The following is a 19,347-nucleotide window of genomic DNA, read 5'->3' on the forward strand; positions in this document are numbered from 1 at the left end:
GGAGTATAGGCAATAGTGCTATTTATGTTAGTACAGTAGTACATACTGTATTGTTATCTGTTGAGCACTGATAACATTTTCAGTGCTGCGTGAGAAACAATTAAAGAGAGTCTCTGTCCACACTAAGGGTATGTCTACACTATGGAGTTTTGTCAGAAAAATGGCTGGTTTTCCAACAAAACTTGAGGAACATCCACACTGCAATTGCATTCTTCCACAAGAAAATCAAAAGAACAGAGGGGGTTTTCCGGCATTGGTAATCCTCATTCTACAAAGAAGAAACCTTTTTGCAAAAGAGCTCTTTCACAAAAAGGCATGTGTGGACAGGGAAGAGTGATTTCTTTTGGAAGAAGAGGAAAGGGGAAAAAGCACAGGTGTCCTGGTGGCCATTCCACCATTGCAATCACAGCTTACATGCGAGAGAATGTCCATTCAGTATGGATGCTTTCTTTCGAAAAAGCAGATCGCTTTTTCGATGCACTTTTGCAGTGTGGACGCTCTCTTTCAAAAGACGTTTTTTCAAAAGATCTCTTCCGAAAAAAGCTTCTTCCGAAAGAAGCCTGTAGTCTAGATGTAGCCTGAGTCAATATGATGGTAAGGGCTTCTTGCAGCTGGAGCTGCCAGCATTTACAGTATATCCTCTTGTTTAATCTAATTCGTTAGTGAAAAGGAAGAAGAGCAGATCCAATAGAATGGCTGCCAAAACTACTTCATATTGTAGGTATAAATTTATCTCTTAAGAATGGCAGCCTTTTATTGTGAGCAGATCATTCTATAAATGAATTCTCCAAGGCAGTGTATTTTGCCATATCCTCCCACTAGAATACAACAGAGCGCTGTGCTACATTAATTAGATTTCAAGCCTTGAAGGTCACAATCATCTGGCCACTGTATTCCAGGATTTGTGATTTTAATATATTATTTTGACTTCCATATGTGCATCATTAAGATGAAGAATTCTTTTTCAAGTTTGAGATGGAACAGCAGGTTTTTCTTGTAGTATTTGCCATAGTTGCACAGCCAGTGTTAAGAGATGATTTATAGAAAATCCAGCTGTGAGTTTTCATTTCTTCAAGAGCAGGAGGCGGGACTAGAAACCAACCTAATACCAAGCAGAGCATTGATCAGACCAGAAATGATGTAGAGCACAGTCTCACAGACAACAGCTAAGCAGTGTGAAAATATTAGCTGGCAAAATAACGAGGAGGAAGCTGCACGCAGTGACAGAGAAGCCATCTGTCAGAATCTGAGAAGCAGGTTTCAAGAAACCAGAACATGAAGTACAGAAGAAAGTGATTTGGTTCAAAGGTACAGTGACGCCTAAGGATATTTGTAGACAGTAAGTTCAAATATTGTAGTAAGGGTGTTTAGTACAACAGTTAACACTGTTTTGAGGAGCTTTTTAGCTTTGAAAACAGTCATATCTCTTTTGTAACCTAACTTTTACTTAAAAGGTTTGAATTACTTTAAAGACGTTAAAAGGCTTATCTGTTTGAGACGGCTTGTTTTTTAAAAAAACTTGCAAACAAACTTTCAAACGGCTAGTATCCTCTATATCAGAGGGGTGATTTTGGTTAATTAGCTTAAGGGCACCTCTTGTAGTGAACAAGAATTATTTTGTAGTCTTTCTAAAAGGCATCTTTGATGAAAAGCTTGCTTGGTCCCATTTGTGACTGAAGGGTGTAGGCAAGAATACTATTGTTGGCAAGGGGAAGAGAGTTCCCACCCAAATAATTATGGACTAATTAGAATTACAATGACATCTTGGGCTAAACTGTGCCCTTATTTATATTAGTGCAAAATTAGGAGTAAATTCACAGAAAATTATTCCTGATTTAACTCAGGGAAGAATGTTGTTCCACGTGTCTTAAAGCAAAAGAAACTCTATAGTGAGAAGCCCTATAGTGCTTCCCCAAATACATTTTAGTGTTAACAGAGGACTTGCTTAAAAACAACACTTAGAATATTTTAAATGCACATTGTGTAGCACCTTTTGTCATATGATTCGGGAAGCACCGTATATGTTGTTGTAAACAATTTTATTGTTTGATATTGATAGGCTTTCCCATAAGGCTTGCACTATTTATAGGTATGCATTCCACTTAGTTTGGTAGTTTGTATTAAGGTGTGATCTGCCTAATTCCAGAACATTTTTGAGACTATAATGTGGAATAATAAGATTATATTAGCAATAGCAGAGGTGCATGAAAGTTCTAAGCAAGACCCAAGGTGGTTTTTTTATTTGGAATAAGACAAATCTATTACAATTGATACAGAAAAATAACTTGTTGCGATGGTTTTAATGTACAGTCTGCTCCATGCCAGTAGTGGAAGTATTGGCTGTAGACTTTAAAAAAAAACCACACACACTCAACATTATGGCCCAATATGGATGACAAAACATTGTAGCATGTGTGGGAAAATGGCTGCAGTCCAATGTCTGGAATCATTTATCTTCTGGTAGTCTGGAAGATGACTGTTTTATGTATTTTACAGAAATCCCTACTGATTGATTTCATTTACTTGGGGGGAGGGGCACAGAGACTGATGATCTGGACAAATGGAAAAAAGTGAATCCTTTAGAATAACCCTGACATCCTGCTCTGGTTTAGGTTTTTGGCACTTTTAAATGTGATCTTACAATCATGTGGATCTTTCTGCTGGTTTCTTAATAAAATGTCATCTTGCTTCTCAAGTTTTGGGTCTTAGCAAGCCAAAAAGTTGTGGGTTCTGCTTACTGTCTCTTTCACTAGCTTAACCTTTTTCCAGTGCATGGAACACATTTTGCAAATTATTGCAAAAGTCTGGAGGAAAAGGAAGAAATAGAAATCGATAAAATTCTACATAGCCTATTGTAGGAGTACAGCATATACAGTATGCACAGCTGTTTGGAGAGATAGGCGTGAAATACTTTGAGATAGGTGGTCTGATTTCCTATCCATGGAACAAATGCTTTCAATATGCAAGGATTTCTTAAATAGCTACATTGAACTGTGGCAATCCCATGCAATGAGATGACCAGATAGACCAGTATTTCTTGTGTTTCTTTATTCATTTTAGACTTTGACAAGAATCCTAGAAGCAGCTCATATTCACCTTAACATGATGTCTTTGCTTCATCTTAATGTCTTTTTAAATATATGTTGCTGGCTGCCTTCCTGGTATTTGCTTTTAGGTCAATGGTTCCCACTAGAATGTAAAATCCCAGTTTAAAAAGTTAACTGGTTAAACATTATGTTTAACTGGTTAACTGGGATCTGCTGGGCTGGAGTGCCCCCTGCCCATAGTGAGGCAGGCCCCGCTGGACTGCAGTGGTCCCCCGCCCATGGCACAACCTGGCTGGGGGGCTGCTGCAGCCCAGCAGGGCCCTCCACGCCATGGACTGCTCCAGCCAAGCCAGGTTGAGCCCACCACACCATGAGTGGGAGCTGTTTGGGCCAAGCTGGGCCCACTGTACAGGCAGGGAGCTGCTTCGGGCAGGGAGTTACACCAGCCCAGATGGGCTGCTGGTTAACCACTTACCCGGTAAGCATCACCTGGTTAATTTCTTCACTTGGTTGTCCCTATTATACAGCCACAGTGTTGATTATATATCAGCTATATTCAGAGGCACTTCCTCTAATATCACAGGAATCTAATTTTTATATAATGACACCGGTTGAGTGATACATGCACATGTACTTACTATTAAATAGAATACTGCTATTTTCAAAGATTGACAAAAATAAAAAAGCAAAATTGAACTTTTTCAGTGTCAGTGCTATTTTATTTTATACCCACAAGGTCCTCTAAAGACTACAGTATACCTGGCAGGGCAGAAGAAGCAAGACAGAAGGCTGGGGGAAAGGGTGAAATAGTGGATCTCCCACACATGCACATTCAAAACATTCAGGAGGCTCTCCATGGAAGATGGGCAAGAGACAGAAAGAGGAAAAGCTCCCACTCTCCCTACAGCCAGAGAGGAATAGGTGGTTTCATATACAGGCAGTCCCCGAGTTACGTACAAGATAGGGACTGTAGGTTTGTTCTTAAGTTGAATTTGTATGTAAGTCGGAACTGGCGTCCAGATTCAGCTGCTGCTGAAACTGACCAGCAGCTGACTACAGGAAGCCCGAGGCAGAGTTGCTTTGCCCTGGGCTTCCTGGAATCAGCCGCTGATCAGTTTCAACAGCAGCTGAATCTGGACACCTGGGACAGAGCAGCTGGGGCGCTGTCGGGTAGGTCCCTGCAGCGCTGCACCTCAGCGCTGTGGGGACCAACCCGGCAGCACTGCAGCAGCTCTACCCCAGGTGTCTCTAAGTCAGCCGCTGCTGAAACTGATCAGCGGCTGATTCCAGGAAGCCCGGGGCAGAGCAACTCTGCCTCGGGCTTCCTGTAGTCAGCCGCTGGTCAGTTTCAGCAGCGGCTGACTTGGGGACGCGTGGGGCAGAGCAGCTGGGGTGCTGCCGGGTTGGTCCAGTAGCGCCGAGGAGCGGCGTTGCAGGACCAACCCGGCACCGCCCCAGCTGCTCTACCCCAGGCGTTGTCAGCGAGAAAAGCCTGGTCTGCTGGGGGGGGGGGCGCACTAGCTGCACCCCTCCCCCCCAGCATACCAAGGAGACACGGGTGGCAGGACCGCTGAGATGTGCCACGGTCCCGCCCGCATCCTCCACGGCTTTGCTCCACGTCTCCCTGGTCTGCTGGGGGGCCTTCCCCCAGCAGACCAGGGAGACAGGGAGCAAATCCTCGGAGGACGCGGGCAGTGGGACAGCCGCGGCGCGTCTGGGCTGTCCCACTGCCCGCGTCTTCCGTGGCTTTGTTCCGCGTCTCCCTGGTCTGCTGGGGGGAGGGGGCTCCCCCCAGCAGACCAGGGAGACGGGGAGCAAAGCCTCAGAGGATGCGGGCAGCGGGACAGCTGTGGCGCGTCTGGGCTGTCCCGCTGCCCGCGTCTTCCACGGCTTTGCTCCGTGTCTCCCTGGTCTGCTGGGGCTCCCCCCCCCCAGCAGACCAGGGAGACACGGAGCAGCTTTTCTCGCCCCGGAGGATGCGGGCGGCGGGACCGCGGCGCATCTGGGCGTCTCGCTGCTCGCGTCCTCTGGGGTGAGAAAAGTCCCGTTCATAACTGCGGATCCGACGTAAGTTGGATCTGCATAACTCGGGGACTGCCTGTACTTAACAGGCACATACTAGCTAGAGGTTGATACAAAAGATGGGAACTCCTAATCAGTGTCCAGAAACAGCATCCTGGTAGGAATTTCAGCATTCCAGAGTGTTTGCCCTGGGCACCCTTCTGTCTGTCTAGGTTCTGTCATGATGGTATCCAGGTGCCTGGAGGCAGGGGTCTTTATCCAGATGCCTTTGGGTACCTTTCTCCTCTGTCTATCTAAACATTTGTAACATGCTTATTATTACCAAAGCTTTAGAGGGGTAGCCGAGTTAGTCTCTTTAAGTTTATTACCAGTTTGTTTCTTTTTATGCTAATATACTTTTGTGTATTGACCTTTGGATAATAAGTTGATAGTTTTTTGTTTTGTTTTGTTGTTGTTGTTTTTGGCTAGTAGGTCTGTGGTGATCTTTTTGAAGTCCTGGTTTAACATATAGAGTCAGATTTTCAGGACTGGTTTCCATGGAGCTATACTAGGTTATACCACATGAGACTTTCGCCCATGGTATGTAAAAGAATCACAGAAATTTAGGGCTGAAAGGGACCTCAAGAACTCTTGTAGTACATTCCCTCATGCTGAGGTAGAATTAAGTATACTACAGATTTTTTTCCCTTAATGAGTTTAGGTTCATGTTCACCACATCCACATTAACCCAACAAGTTAAAGATATTAATATAACCCTGTAACTGCCCAACTTTGACTTTTCAGATGACATAAACTTGTCATCTTAAACCCCTGGAGAGAGACAAGCGAAAACAAGGGATTTCTAATGTGCACAATTAATATGACTGGAAATCCATACAGAGAAAACTAAATCATGAGAATAAACATGCATCAAGGAACACTAATACAGGCAGTCCCTGAGTTACGCGGATCCGACTTATGTCGGATCCGCAGTTACGAACGGGGCTTTTCTCGCCCCGGAGGACTGGAGCGGCGGGACGCCCAGATGCGCTGCAGTCCCGCCACCCCCGTCCTCCGGGGCGAGAAAAGCTGCTCCACGTCTCCCTGGTCTGCTGGGGGGGAAGCCCCCCCCAGCAGACCAGAGAGATGCGGATCAAAGCCTTGGAGCACGCCCGCAGCGGGACAGCCCGGGTGTGCCTGGGCTGTCCCGCTGCGGGCGTGCTCCAAGGCTTTGTTCCCCGTCTCCCTGGTCAGCAGACCACGGAGACGGAGCAAAGCCGTGGAGGACGTGGGTGGTCCTGCCACCCGCGTCTCCGTGGTCTGCTGGGGGGGAGGGTGCAGCTAGTGCCCCCTCTCCCCCCCCCCCCAGCAGACCAGGCTTTTTTTGCCTACGCCTGGGGTAGAGCAGTTGGGGCGCTGCCGGGTTGGTCCCGCAGCGCCGCTCCTCGGCGCTACTGTACCAACCCGACAGCACCCCAGCTGCTCTGCCCCAGGCGTCCTGATTCAGCCGCTGCTGGTCAGTTTCAGCAGTGGCTGAATCAGGATGCCTGGGGCAGAGCAGCTGGGGTGCTGCTGGGTTGCTCCAGTAGCGCCGCTCCTCGGCGCTACTGGAGCAACCCAGCAGCACCCCAGCTGCTCTGCCCCAGGCGTCCCCAAGTCAGCCGCTGCTGAAACTGACCAGGGGCTGACTACAGGAAGCCCGAGGTAGAGTTGCTCTGCCCCGGGCTTCCTGGAATCAGCCGCTGATCAGTTTCAGCAGCAGCTGACTTGGGGACGCCTGGGTTTCTTAAGTTGAATCCGTATTTAAGTCAGAACTGGCGTCCATATTCAGCCGCTGTTGAAACTGATCAGTTTCAGCAGTGGCTGACGCCAGTTCCGACTTACACACAGATTCAACTTAAGAACAAACCTACAGTCCCTATCTTGTACGTAACCCGGGGACTGCCTGTAATACTTTCTAGGACTAGCATAGACCGGGTTCAATATTTCACATATCTTGTCAGCATTATAAATACAACAGGGGTAACAGACAAAAGATATTAAAGAACAGTGAAAGCCAGAAATGCCTTCATCACAAACTTGTCATCCAAATTATATTTGGAATATTTAACACCATAGTGAAGTTGATCTTATTATATAGTTCTGAAACTTAAAGACTTATTCATAGTGTCTGACTTCTCCTCTAGCTGGGGAGGTGGGGGGCAGGAGGTGCTCGAACCCTCCCTCCACCCCAGACCCTGTCCCCACTCCGTTTCTTCACTCAAGCCCATCTTGACTCTTCCAGCACCTGTCCTCCCATTTCATCCTCCTACCCCAAGCTCCCACCCCCATTCTACCACTTCTGCCAAGCTCCTTCTCCCTGACCCACCTCCTTTTCCAAGCAAAGAACAGAAGAGAGAGGTAGGAAGAAAGAAGAAATATGGTGGGAAAGATGGAGGAAACAAATTCTCACATTTCAGGCGATAGTTGCGATTTAGCCAGGACCACTGGAGGTAGAGATAGTGAGGTCATCTGAGTCTCTTTTGACTCATAGACTCATAGACTTTAAGGTCAGAAGGGACCATTATGATCTAGTCTGACCCCCTGCACAGTGCAGGCCACAGAATCTCACCCACCCCTCCTAGAATAATCCTCTCACCTATATCTCAGATATTGAAGCCTTCAAATACTCTGAAGACCCCAAGATGCAGAGAATCCTCCAGCTGTGATCTGTACCCCATGCTACAGAGGAAGGCGAAAAACATCCAGGGCCTCTGCCAATCGACCCTGCAGGAAAATTCCTTCCCGACCCCAAATATGGTGATCAGCTAAACCCTGAGCATGTGGGCAAGACTCACCAGCCAGACACCCAGAAAGTTCTGGTCAGAACATCTCTTGGGATCAGGATTAGGAAGGCCAGTAACAGTGTTACATCAGATCTTGATGTTGCAGGAGACATTGGGAGTGCCGGACCCACATCGGGGCTAGAACAGCCCCCTACCCGCAGTTGGCAAGGAGCTGTTCCAGCTCCACTAGTTAACTTTAATGGGTGAGGCTTACCAGTTAACTGATTAAACCTACACATCCTTAATGATAACCCGAGATTTTTTAAACTCAAAAGTAAGATCACCTCATAAAAAGTGCATTGGTATAATATGCAGGCCATACAAGCAATTTTGGCTAGGGTATTGATTTAATTAAACAGCCAGAAAATTAAAATAAAATGGGATTCTGACAACTCTCCTGGATTTTTCCTGTTTAATATTAAATTGAATTTTCTAGCTTTTGTGCACTCAAATCAAATCTTCAATGTTGTAATAGCTTCTGTTAAATCTGTGTCTGCAGTGGGTGGGTGAAAGCATTGCTAATGAGAAACAGCATTTCACCTACAGGTAAAAATTTCCCCAAGTCCATGAAGCTGGAAGGGATTACTACTTGACAGCTATTGAATGGTTTATGAGAAATGAGTTGGTGGTTTCAACTTAGCCCCTAATGGACAAAGGCTTCAGATAATTAAATCCACCATCCCATGAGCAGCCTTATTAGGAATCTTGGTTGAAAGGCCTAATAGTGAATGGGAGGGAAGACCAAACTAACCTTTCACCATTAGAGATGGTCCTTCCATACCATACTTGGAGTACATTTGTAGCAGAGCGTGAGCAGCATATGCTGGCTAGGGTTGCCAGGTGTCCGGTATTCACCTGGACAGTCTGGTATTTTTGACTGTCAGATGAGATCCTGAGATGTCCGGTATTTTCTGAATTTTTCTTTGGCCAGGAAGCGAAAATGCCGGGCACCTGCCAACCCTACAAACACTCAGCGCCTGGCCTGGCCTCCTCCTCCCCCCCCCCCCGAGCTTCCTCTGGCCCCCCGACCCCAGCCCCCATGCTTACCTGGTTCCCCAAGGCTGCCGGCACAAAATGGCTGCTAGCCAAAAGACCTAGGGGAAGCAATGCTTCTCCTGGGTCTTAGTGCTCAACCGTTCCCCTGTTCCTATCTCCGCACTCACTCTTAAAGGGGAAATGCTGTTTTAATGCTGGGGAGGGTTGTTTTTTTTTGTTTGTTTGTTTTTTTGCTCATCAACTTTGGTCTTCCCCCATTTTTTCTCCCCTTCAACAGAATTTTTTCCCGGTGTTTTTTTGGGGGGAGGGGTGTTTGGTATTTTTGTTTCAACCATCTGGCAACCCTAGCTGCAGCCTGAGCTGTATCTACTCTGAATAAGTAGTGGATGGAGGCTGACAATTCATTGCCTTCCATGAGCACTGATTTAGAACATTCAAACCTGTCACAAAATTGTCACAGGAGGCCGACTTTCAGGGGGGTATTTGGAGGTACTACTTCCCTAATAGCCTGTATCCTACCCCCTACTTCTGAGATGGCTGAGGCAACAGCTGCTTTTGTAAAACTCCCAACAGCTCACTCATCCAGCAATAGCTCAGCCACTAATCAAGCCTTCTCTCCCACCCCTAACACTGGAACTCCCCTCAGTACTCCTTGGCCATCAGCAGAGCTTTAAGCCATCAAACCTCCAAAAACTCCTCCCACTCCCCTCAGCTATTAGCTTCTTCTTCAGTATTGCCTTTAGCAACTCCTCTCCCTTCCAGATATGTCATTGCCTCCTCCAGTCCTCTCCCATTCAGTACTTCTCCATTCCTCTAACCTCTACTCCTTCCCTCCTCTTGTTACCTCTTCCTCTTCCCACGTCCCCAGTCCTCCCTACTCTCTTCCTTTACACACTCATCCCACCCACTAAGGCCTCAGGAAAGGGCTTTTCCGCGTCATCCAACTCAGTCAAGCATGTCATGGAGCTATCACTCCTTCCTTCTGTGTCTGCTCCCTGCTGGGTCTCATAGGTTTGGTCGTGGAGGCAGAGAGGAGCATGGGGCCCTTTTTTTCTTTTTCCTTTTTTGGAAAAACTGGACATATCATTGCTTGCTGTAGATGTGTATGCTGCCCTCAGCAACTAGTGAACGCCAGCAATTTTCAAATAAGAGGATGATGCATAGAAATAAAAGCATTATTTATGCATTATTTATGCATTATTTATGCAGCGCTGTCTTTTAAATTATGAGGAAATCTGAGTTTTGTCAGACTATGCAGCCTCTTAACAAGGAGTGAGAAATTACAAAACTTAAATTAAAATGAGACTTATTTCCCATTTTTCTTGGCCACTAAGCTCAAAATATGGACGCAATAAAGTTCGGCACTTATTCAGTGCTTTACATATTTATAGGACCGTAGAAACTTGATTTAAGAGTCCATAGATGCATATGGGTAGTAATCGGACATAGTTGCCAATCTTTTCGTAACAGAAAGCTCTGAAGAAGAAAGGCACTATTTTGTTTAAAAACGAGTAGTCCTGTGGCATGTTAGACCGAGGTGTCACAGTACTAATTGTTGTTTTTAAAGTTACAGACTAACACAGATACCCCTCGAAGACTATTTTGTTTACTTTGTATTTGTCATTTAAGGCATAGCTGCACAGCAGGGCTAAAGCCAAAATCAGCTACGCAACTTGAGGTATGTCAGTGCTTATTTCAGCTGTTGGTGCTGTCTGCACAATAGGAAGTCCGAGTTAGAGCACTCTTCCTCTGACTTCCCTTACTCCTCGTAAAATGAAGGTTACAGGAGTCAGAGTAAGAAATCCTCCAGCTCAACATTATTTTGACATTATGTTGAAAGAACTGCTTGCTCTGTAGACGCAGACTGTGTTATTTCAGAATAAGGTCAGTTATTGCAAAATAACGCTGCTGTGTAGACATAACCTTATATACTCAAAGCTACTATTCCATATTCTAAGTTAATCATTTGGGAAAAGAGAGCTATTTTGCACCCAAAAAGTATGAGAACCAATTAACTTGATTTGTTTGTCCTTCTGAAAATTAAGAGTATGTACCAAAGCCCATTAAGTCAATGGTAATATGTCTGTGGCATTTGGATCAGGCCCTAAAAGAAACTAAACTGATTTATTTTTAAAAAATTGTTTAAAAATCATCCTTCAAAAAAAATCAAACCATAAAAATGGGGTTCTGAAAATTTAAAACAGTACCAGACCTTTAACGAAGCAGTAGAAACACCATTGCTGAGATACATTTATATTATTAATCCTACCATCTTGATTCAGCAGGCAGCTATAGTGCTGTCTTAATTCCACAGGCCTGGTTGCTATGACATCAAAGTTAGAAAAAATATCTGTCAGCTCCAGGTGGCTGAGTGCAGACTAAACTTAAGTTGGGTTAACATGAGGAGCAATTTAAGGAGTCATGAGGAAGTATCCATAAGAGTAAAAATATTCTTTATGGTTTTTTGCTTACGTGGACAAAGGATTTGGAATATTGTTGGGTTTAACCTTGCTGGAAGACCTGGACTTTATTTAGTTGTTTTGTTTCTCTAAATCAGAAATCTCCATTTTCACTGAAAGATGCAAATAGTGAAGTGTGAATTACTTTTTTCCAAAAATTCTAATTTAAACCCAAGACTAGTGATTAAAAGCCAACTGATGGCCAGATTCTGTCATCTTCACTCACCATGAATAGTACCTTACTCTACGAGTGGCCCTATTGATTGGTGTAAGGTTTTAATCTTTAGTAAGAGTGGTAGAATTTAGTCTTTAATTAAAATCAAAATAATGTGCTGAATATAAGTGTTGTTGGCAAAATTCTGTTCTCATTCACACCAGTGCAAAAACAAAAGCAGAATTTCTGTCTCTCTGTCTCTCTCTCTTTCTCTCTCTCTAATTTAACAGAATATAAAAACCCAAACTTTCAAATCCTAACCATATTCTTTGTCTACCTCTGATACTTTAGTATTTTTTCAGTGGTCCACTGTTTGAAATCATTTGAATAAAGGGCATTAATTTTAATTGAAAGCAATTATTTCCCAACATTTCTTCATTTCCAGTAAAAAGGGATTGAGAACAAAGGCAACTGAACAAAACATAACTTGTCTAAAATTTCACAAAACGCTCTTACAGAAGAATCTGTGAAGCCTGTGAAAATGTGTTCTTTTGTAAAAACATACTTTCCCTTGAAGTCACTGCTAGGTGCTAGTTCACATAGCATATTGCTATGTGTGTATGTTTATATAAGACGTAGCTTTTCATTGGAGGTGTGTGATATCAGCATCACCATGGCAACTACTTTCTTATTGATTAGCAGAATATACAATCTACTTCAGTGTTTGAGCACCATATACATTCTTCTTTGGGAGAAATGCTTTCATCTACACTGGATTCTGAATAAGATCATTCCTCTGAGGTAAAGAAACATCATTCTTCTAACACTGAGTGCTTTGGAGTTAGTATTTTATGAACCTGACAAAGAGACTAATGTATCAGAAGTATGAGTATATAATGAAAATTATATTTATATGATCATTTCTTGTCATAATTCTACTTCTGTTTTATAATCTTTCATCCAAAGATTTGAAAGCTCTTTTAATAATGTCTCATAGCAGCCTTGTGAAGTAGATATTTTATATTACTCATTTTACAGATGGATAAGCTGAGGTCTAGAAAGGTTTAAAAATGACCTTCGGTTGCAGAGTAAGGCTGGTAGAGTTGTGAATAGAGCCAGTCTTGGTAAGCTGAATCGCAGCTCTCTGCCCTAACCACAATGGGCCGTTTCATCTTGAATGGTCCCCTTGAAGTGAGTATTAATTACCCATGCTGAACAATCTCTTCCACCTTGTATTTACCTGTGACTCTCTGCATATGTTTCCCAGACCTGAAAAGCTCTGTGTAAGCTTGAAAATGTGTGTCTCTCACCAGCAGAAGATGATCCAATAGAAAATATGAACGTACCTATCTTGAGTAACCATAAGGCACATTCTATTCACTTCTGCCAACAGGTGTGTCATGTCTATTGTTTGTTTATTATTGTGATGGTGTGTAATGGTCCCAGTTACAATCAAGGTCTCACTGGTGCTATATAAACATATAGGCAGGCATGGTGCTTTAGCTTTGATGAGCTTACACAGGGCACAAGTGATTATGATAAACAAGAGGGGGAAAGAGGGTACACAGGCTGGCTATGTGCACAATTTGTTGGTTCCAATTTATATAAAATACCATGTTATTTTGCCTTTGCTTTTAATATTTTTTCTCATTGTTTTGGGTTTCATTAATTTTATTTATTTATTTACCTCTTGCCCTGACTCAGCCACCATTAGATGGTTGACTTCTTATAGTCATCACAGCAGAAGGGATTCATAGATTAGAAGTCCAGACGGGATCACTGTGATGATGTAGTCCGACCTCCTGTATAATGCAGACAATAGGACTTCTCTGAATTAATGCCTGGTTGAAAGAGAGCATATATTTTGGAAAGCCTCCAATCTTGATTTTAAAACTGTCAGTGATGGAGAATTCTTTAGCATTATTCTGCCAAGTGTCTGAAAAGTCACCTGAATTAAATATAGGACTGTACTTGAGAAGCAGTGAGGTCTAGGGACTAAGGGACTGGTTTGGGAGATTGGGCTTCTATTTCTGCCTGTGCTGCTGCCCAGGATCTGATCAAGTTAAGTCTCTGCACCTTCATTTCCCCTTCCATCCTTTGTCTGTCATGCCTGCTAAGACTGTAACATCTTCAGGACAAGGACTGTCCCCCACAGTTAGCACAACTCCTGGCACAATGGACCCCAGCTGAGGCCTCTGGGTTCTACTGGAATACAAGTAATAATATTTATGCACATTTCTCCCTTCACCCCAGAAAAATACATCATGTCAGGGATAACTGTCTTTCACTAGTTGCTTTGTGTACTTTTCACTTGCTATCAATGACAGGTGCGTGTCCTGCAGCCTTGCATCCCTCTGCTAGGATCATGAGTGGTTGATTGTGGAAAAGGTCTCTTTTCTTTGGCTCGGGGTAGAGGACATGTAGCAGTATAGATCTTCTTCTGGATATTGGAGGTAAGGCTCCAGGGTCCTCCGTAGTAACTGGCTCTTTGAACTCTTGGCAGGGGCTGGGCAGGTGAGTACGGGGGAAGGGGAAGGAGCAGAGGTGGGCTGCAGGACTCCCATTCAGTGCAACTGCTGTTCACCTCCTCCTCCTACTTTGTAAGCATCTAGAGTGACCAGCAGCAGATGGGTAGAAGTTTGAGGATAGCTTGGGGCATCCTACAGCGACCCTGGCAGCATTGCCAGTGTATGCAGGAGTAGTGTATTCCTAAGAGCTGCTGCTGTGAGTGCAGCAAAAGCAGGACCAATATATAGCTTGGCAGCTGCATGCATGGGTAGCAATTGGTCTAATTTCACCCTTAGCAGTTGGTCTAGTTCCAGCCTTAAAGTGAACTAAGAAGTCAGCAATCCAAGCTGAGGCTTGCATTTTTTGGCAGTCTTCTGAAACAATTCACCCATCCACCAAATGTCATCAGTTGTTTTCCATGGTCATAGCAAAGGCTTGGCCTAGGGATATGAGAGTCAGTGAACTGCTTCTTTGCTATCCATGCCAAGTATGACTCCTTTTACATTAAAAAGTATATGAGCTGCAGGTACTGTCCATCCTGTTGCAGAAATAGAACCCACAGCTGCTTGTTCCTTTCCACCAACATAAGCAGTTTAAATACATTTACTTTTCAAAGCTGGCTGTGCAAGGAAAATGGCTAGAAGGGGTTTTTGTTGTTTTTGCTTTTGTTTTATTTAATGAAAGCTAAGGTTATATTTCATAGGATTTTCAATCTTTAAACCAAGACTTGTTTCTAACACAGTGGTTCTCAAACTGTAGGTCAGGATCCCAAAGTAGGTTGTGACCCTGATTTAATGGGGTTACAAGGGCTGATGTCAGACTTGCTGGAACCACGGTGCCCAAAAGCCAGGCCTCCACCATACAGGCCAAGCTGAAGCCCCACCTCCCTCGGCCAAAGTCAGAATCCAAAGGCTTTTCTCCTTGGTGGCAGGGCTCAGGGTCATGCAGCCCCCTGTCTTGGGTCTTGGCCACACTAAGGGTGGTGTGACTCAGGTGGGTTCAGACGTTGGTCGGGTTGTGTAGGAACTTTGGTTGGCATAAGGGAGTTGTGGAGCAATGAACTTTGAGATCCCTAATCTAAGAGATGTGCTAGAGCTCTATCAGAAGTTATGAGCCTGATGCAGAAATGAGTGGGTGAGGTTCAGTGGGCTCTTGTACAGGAACTCAGATTAGCAGAGCATAGCCTTATGCTAGCCTTAAAATTATGGTGAAAAAATGATTAGGTAAAAGGACACTAGGTATGAATGTAACAAGCTATGGTTGCCATGTCTGTACTGTAAAGTTACAGGGAAAGGGGCTAAATCCATTCCTGATATAACTACGTTGAAGCCAGTATTTTTGCATGCCTAGCTAACTTTCCAAATGCCTGGCATGATGATATATGAGTACTACTTGAGGCATCACTGGGGGTGAATTTGATCTGGTCAAGTACAGTGAATAATTATAACAATACTGTACAGTGATAAATGACACATTCATATGTTATTCTGATAACATGGCATTTGTTTTAGTATAGGCTGTTCCACTGATATCTTTTAACATTTTTATTAATGCTATATACCCATAAAGCTCATTTACTAAAAGAACATAAGAACAGCCATACTGGGTCAGACCAAAGGTCCATCTAGCCCAGTATCCTGTCTGCTGACAGTGGCCAATACCAGATGCGCCAGTGGGAGTGAATAGAACAGGTAATCATCAAGTGATCCCTCCTGTCATCCATCCTGACAAACAGAGGCTAGGGAGAATTATAAAGGTATTAAAATATATAAAACTGTATACGATAAGTGAAAATTTGAACCCCTTACATTTCTCTTGGCTTCTGTATCACTTCATACTACTGCACACATTCTACCTGAACTGTTGTATCTGTAATCTGTCTGTGAAACAGAACTGGTTAGGACTACTCCCCCGTTCGCAAGCAAAACTAGTATTTAAAATAAGGAATAACCCTAATGTTAAGTTGAATAGTAAATTCAGAGAAAAAGTTGTGTGAAGTTTCTTCATTCCACTGTCCCAATTATGTAGATACAAAAATAAAAGAAAATTTAGAATCATAGAATCCTAGGACTGGAAGAGACCTCAGGAGGTCATTGAGTCCAGCCCCCTCCCCAAAACAGAACCAACCCTAACTAAATCGTCCCAACCAGGGCTTTGTCAAGCCGGGACTTAAAAACCTCTAGGGATGGAGATTCCACCATCTATCTAGGTAATCCATTTCAGTACTTCACCACCCACGTAGGGTGTGTCTAGTCTACGTGGCTCCATCAACAGAGCCATGGAAAGTAGTTTACTCGACATAGTCAATGAAGCGGGGATTTAAATAATCAGTGTCTGTGTCTGAAACTGCACATATGGAGAGACACCAGGTTCTATGTTCACGTACAAACATAGGCATAGGAACTCGGCGTGTGGGGGGCTGCAGCACACCTTGGTTGCCAGCCTAGCATCCTGACTCTGCCGGCCTGGAGAACCAGGTGCCGCTTCACACTCCACAGGCTCTCCTGCCATCTCCATAGTTGGGGTCCCAACTGCTGCCCTCTGTGTCAGGGGATCTGCTACTGGCTCCAAGCCTGAGGTCCCATTTGCCGGTTCTGTGGGTTGAAGGCTCTGCCTTCACCCCATGTGCTGGGGGCTGAGCTGCCAGCTCCGTACCTTGTGTCCCAGCTTCCGTCCTACACACCAGGCTTTGCTCTCAGCCTCAGCTTGAGGAGGAGGGGCAGGATAGGTGTAACGTTAGTTCGAACCAAAGGGTTTGATTCGACGTAGACGAACCCACAGTGGCCAATGGCAGGTGCCCCAGAGGGACTAAACAGAACAGGTGATTTATCAAGTGATCCATCCTCTGTTGCCTCTTCCCAGCTTCTGACAGAGGCCAGAGACAGAAGTCTTCCCATCCTGGCTAGTGGCCATTTATGGACCTATCCTCTTTCTCTTTTTTGAACCCTGTTAAAGTCTTGGCCTTCACAACATCCTCTGGAAAGGAGTTCCACATGTTGACTGTGTGTGGTATGAAGAAATACATTCTTCTGTTTGTTTGTTTTTTTTTAATCTGCTGCCTATTAATTTTATTTGGTGACCCTTAGTTCTTGTGTTATGGGAGCAAGTAAATAACTTTTCCTTATCTACTTTCTTCACACCAGTCATGATTTTATAGATCTCTATCAGATCCCCTTTTAGTCTTCTCTGTTATAAGATGAAGAGTTACAGTCTTATTCATCTTTCTTCACATAGCTGCTGTTCCATAACATAATCATTTTTGTTGCCCTTTTCTGAACTTTTTCCAATGCCAAAATATCTTTTCTGAGATTATGTGAGCACATCTGCATGCAGTGTTCAAGATGTAGGTGTACCATGGATTTATATAGAGTCAAGAAAATATTCTCTGTCTTATTTCTATCCTTTTTAAATGATTGCTAGCATTCTGTTTGCTTTTTGACTGCTGCTGCACACTAAGTGGATGTTTTCAGAGAACTATCCACAATGACTCCAAGATCTCTCTCTTGAATAGTTGTAGCTAAATTATTCCCCATCCTTTTAAATGTATAGTTGGGATTATGTTGTCCAATGTGCGTTACTTTGCATTTATCAACATTAAAATTCAACTGCCACTTTGTTGCCCAGTCATCTAGTTTGTGAGATCCTTTTGAAGCTCTTCACGGTCTGCTTTGGACTACCAAGAGCAGGTTAGTATCATCTGCAAATTTTGCCAACTCACTTTTTACTCCTTTCTCCAGATCATTTATGAATATGTTGAATAGGATTGGTCTCAGTGCAAACCCATATGGGATACCACTTGTTACCTCTCTCCATTCAGTGTCCCAGATCACAAATTATGATATTTGCACACCAGATATTTAAAAGTTACTGATGAGAACAGTAGTAAAAATATAGCTGCATCTATTTTACTATTTATCTAGAGACTTTTATTGAATGTTCACAATATGTACAATTATCATTGCATAATCCACCTGGGGTATGGCATTCACCTGGAGAAGAGAACAGTGAGTGAACAGCATGAGATATATGAGCAATGCCCTGTACTTTCAGTGCGCCTTAGGGCCATGCACTCTGAGTATCATCTGAACCCGAAAGCTCAAAGCGTTAATTTAAAAAGCTCCTTGATGCTCTTCTCTGAGACTGACAGCAAGATAACCCTTCTGAATAGATGAGAGTAGTGATACAAAAGTAAGACCATTGTTATTCCACCAGGAAACTTGAGTTGAATTAAGCTACATATTTCAAAATTCAACTCAGCCCAGTATGTATGGTGGTTTGTGGAATTTTCCAGCTGCAGAATGTTCATGCATAACAAAGACATGGGTGAATGAGGAATTTAACTGATATGCTGCTATGCTGTTTTTTTATATAACAGTATTTATACAAACAAAAATGCTATACTGAGAAATTCATAACTAAGCTAAAGAATGAGGGATGAGTTGGAACCAGATCCCTGAGTCTAAATGTCTCCAAATATTAGGCATGTGCAAAATTTGAACCCAAATGCATATTTCCCATCTTTACAGTGATCAAACCAAAACTTTTTACTCCTACTCCTCCTTTTCACCCTTCTCCCTCCAAATCAAGATAGTTCATATCTAAAGTCAGGTTCACATTTTCCAGTTTGATGCCATTGCTTTAAGTGGGAGTGGTGGAGAGAGCCAATCACAAGTTGAAGAACCAGCCTCCCTACCAAACAGTTGTAAGGAGAGGATAAAGATGTGTACAGAAATGGAGTGGAGGATTAGGTGGGTCTGAGATCACAATGGAGTGAGTTCATGGAAGTTTATAAAGACCACAGGTATAGTCTCTCTCTATATATAAACATTTTTTTCCTGTGGAACAGGAAAGTGACATCATCACGTCACTCTGCATCCCACCTGCCTCCTCCCTCTTTTCCTCCCTCCACCCCTTTTCCCAGTGCTCAGCTGCTGCACTGCAGCCTCCCTCCTCCTCTTCCTCCTTCCCTGGCCACCGGTGGGGAGGAGTGCAGGGCCCGGCGAGGCCTCTGAGTGGCCCCCCACAGTGGCCGAGAGCAGGGGAGAGATGAGCACAGCCTTGGCCTTGGCCTCCCCAGTGACCTATGGAAGAGTCAGGGCTGCCTACCCCCAGAGAGAGGGGTTGGCAAGCATAGTGATCAGGGGGCACAGCCAATCTTGTTGACAGAAGACAGAAGTGGTATGATCCTCCTTCTTGGAAAAAGGGCTTTCTAAATCGTTTATCCATTATCAGGCAAAAACTGATGACCGATCATAGTTCAGTTTTTGAGGGGATGATTGTCATCTCGTCCTCTCTGATCATTGGTATAATTGTGGGTTAACTATTTAGAATTGTGATATATGCCCGTCATAACTTTT

At 43.9% G+C, this 19,347-nt stretch overlaps 1 protein-coding gene across 7 annotated transcripts in view; it reads left to right on the plus strand.

Annotated features, from left to right (window-relative positions):
- Window positions 1–19,347, plus strand: part of STARD13 (StAR related lipid transfer domain containing 13) — a 430,610-nt gene that overhangs the window by 332,811 nt on the left and 78,452 nt on the right. The window contains exon 1 of one of the 7 annotated variants that reach the window (XM_014579086.3): window positions 863–1,339. The exons of 5 other annotated variants lie outside the window; for them this stretch is intronic. The gene's annotated coding sequence lies outside the window, so the exon portion shown is untranslated. Of the gene's footprint in view, window positions 1–862; window positions 1,340–19,347 lie in introns of those variants that run through there. One more of the 7 variants, XM_014579087.3, reaches the window with a different exon arrangement.

This window comes from Pelodiscus sinensis, chromosome 1 (assembly GCF_049634645.1).
Source record: "Pelodiscus sinensis isolate JC-2024 chromosome 1, ASM4963464v1, whole genome shotgun sequence".
In the NCBI taxonomy this organism is placed as follows: Eukaryota; Metazoa; Chordata; order Testudines; family Trionychidae; genus Pelodiscus; species Pelodiscus sinensis.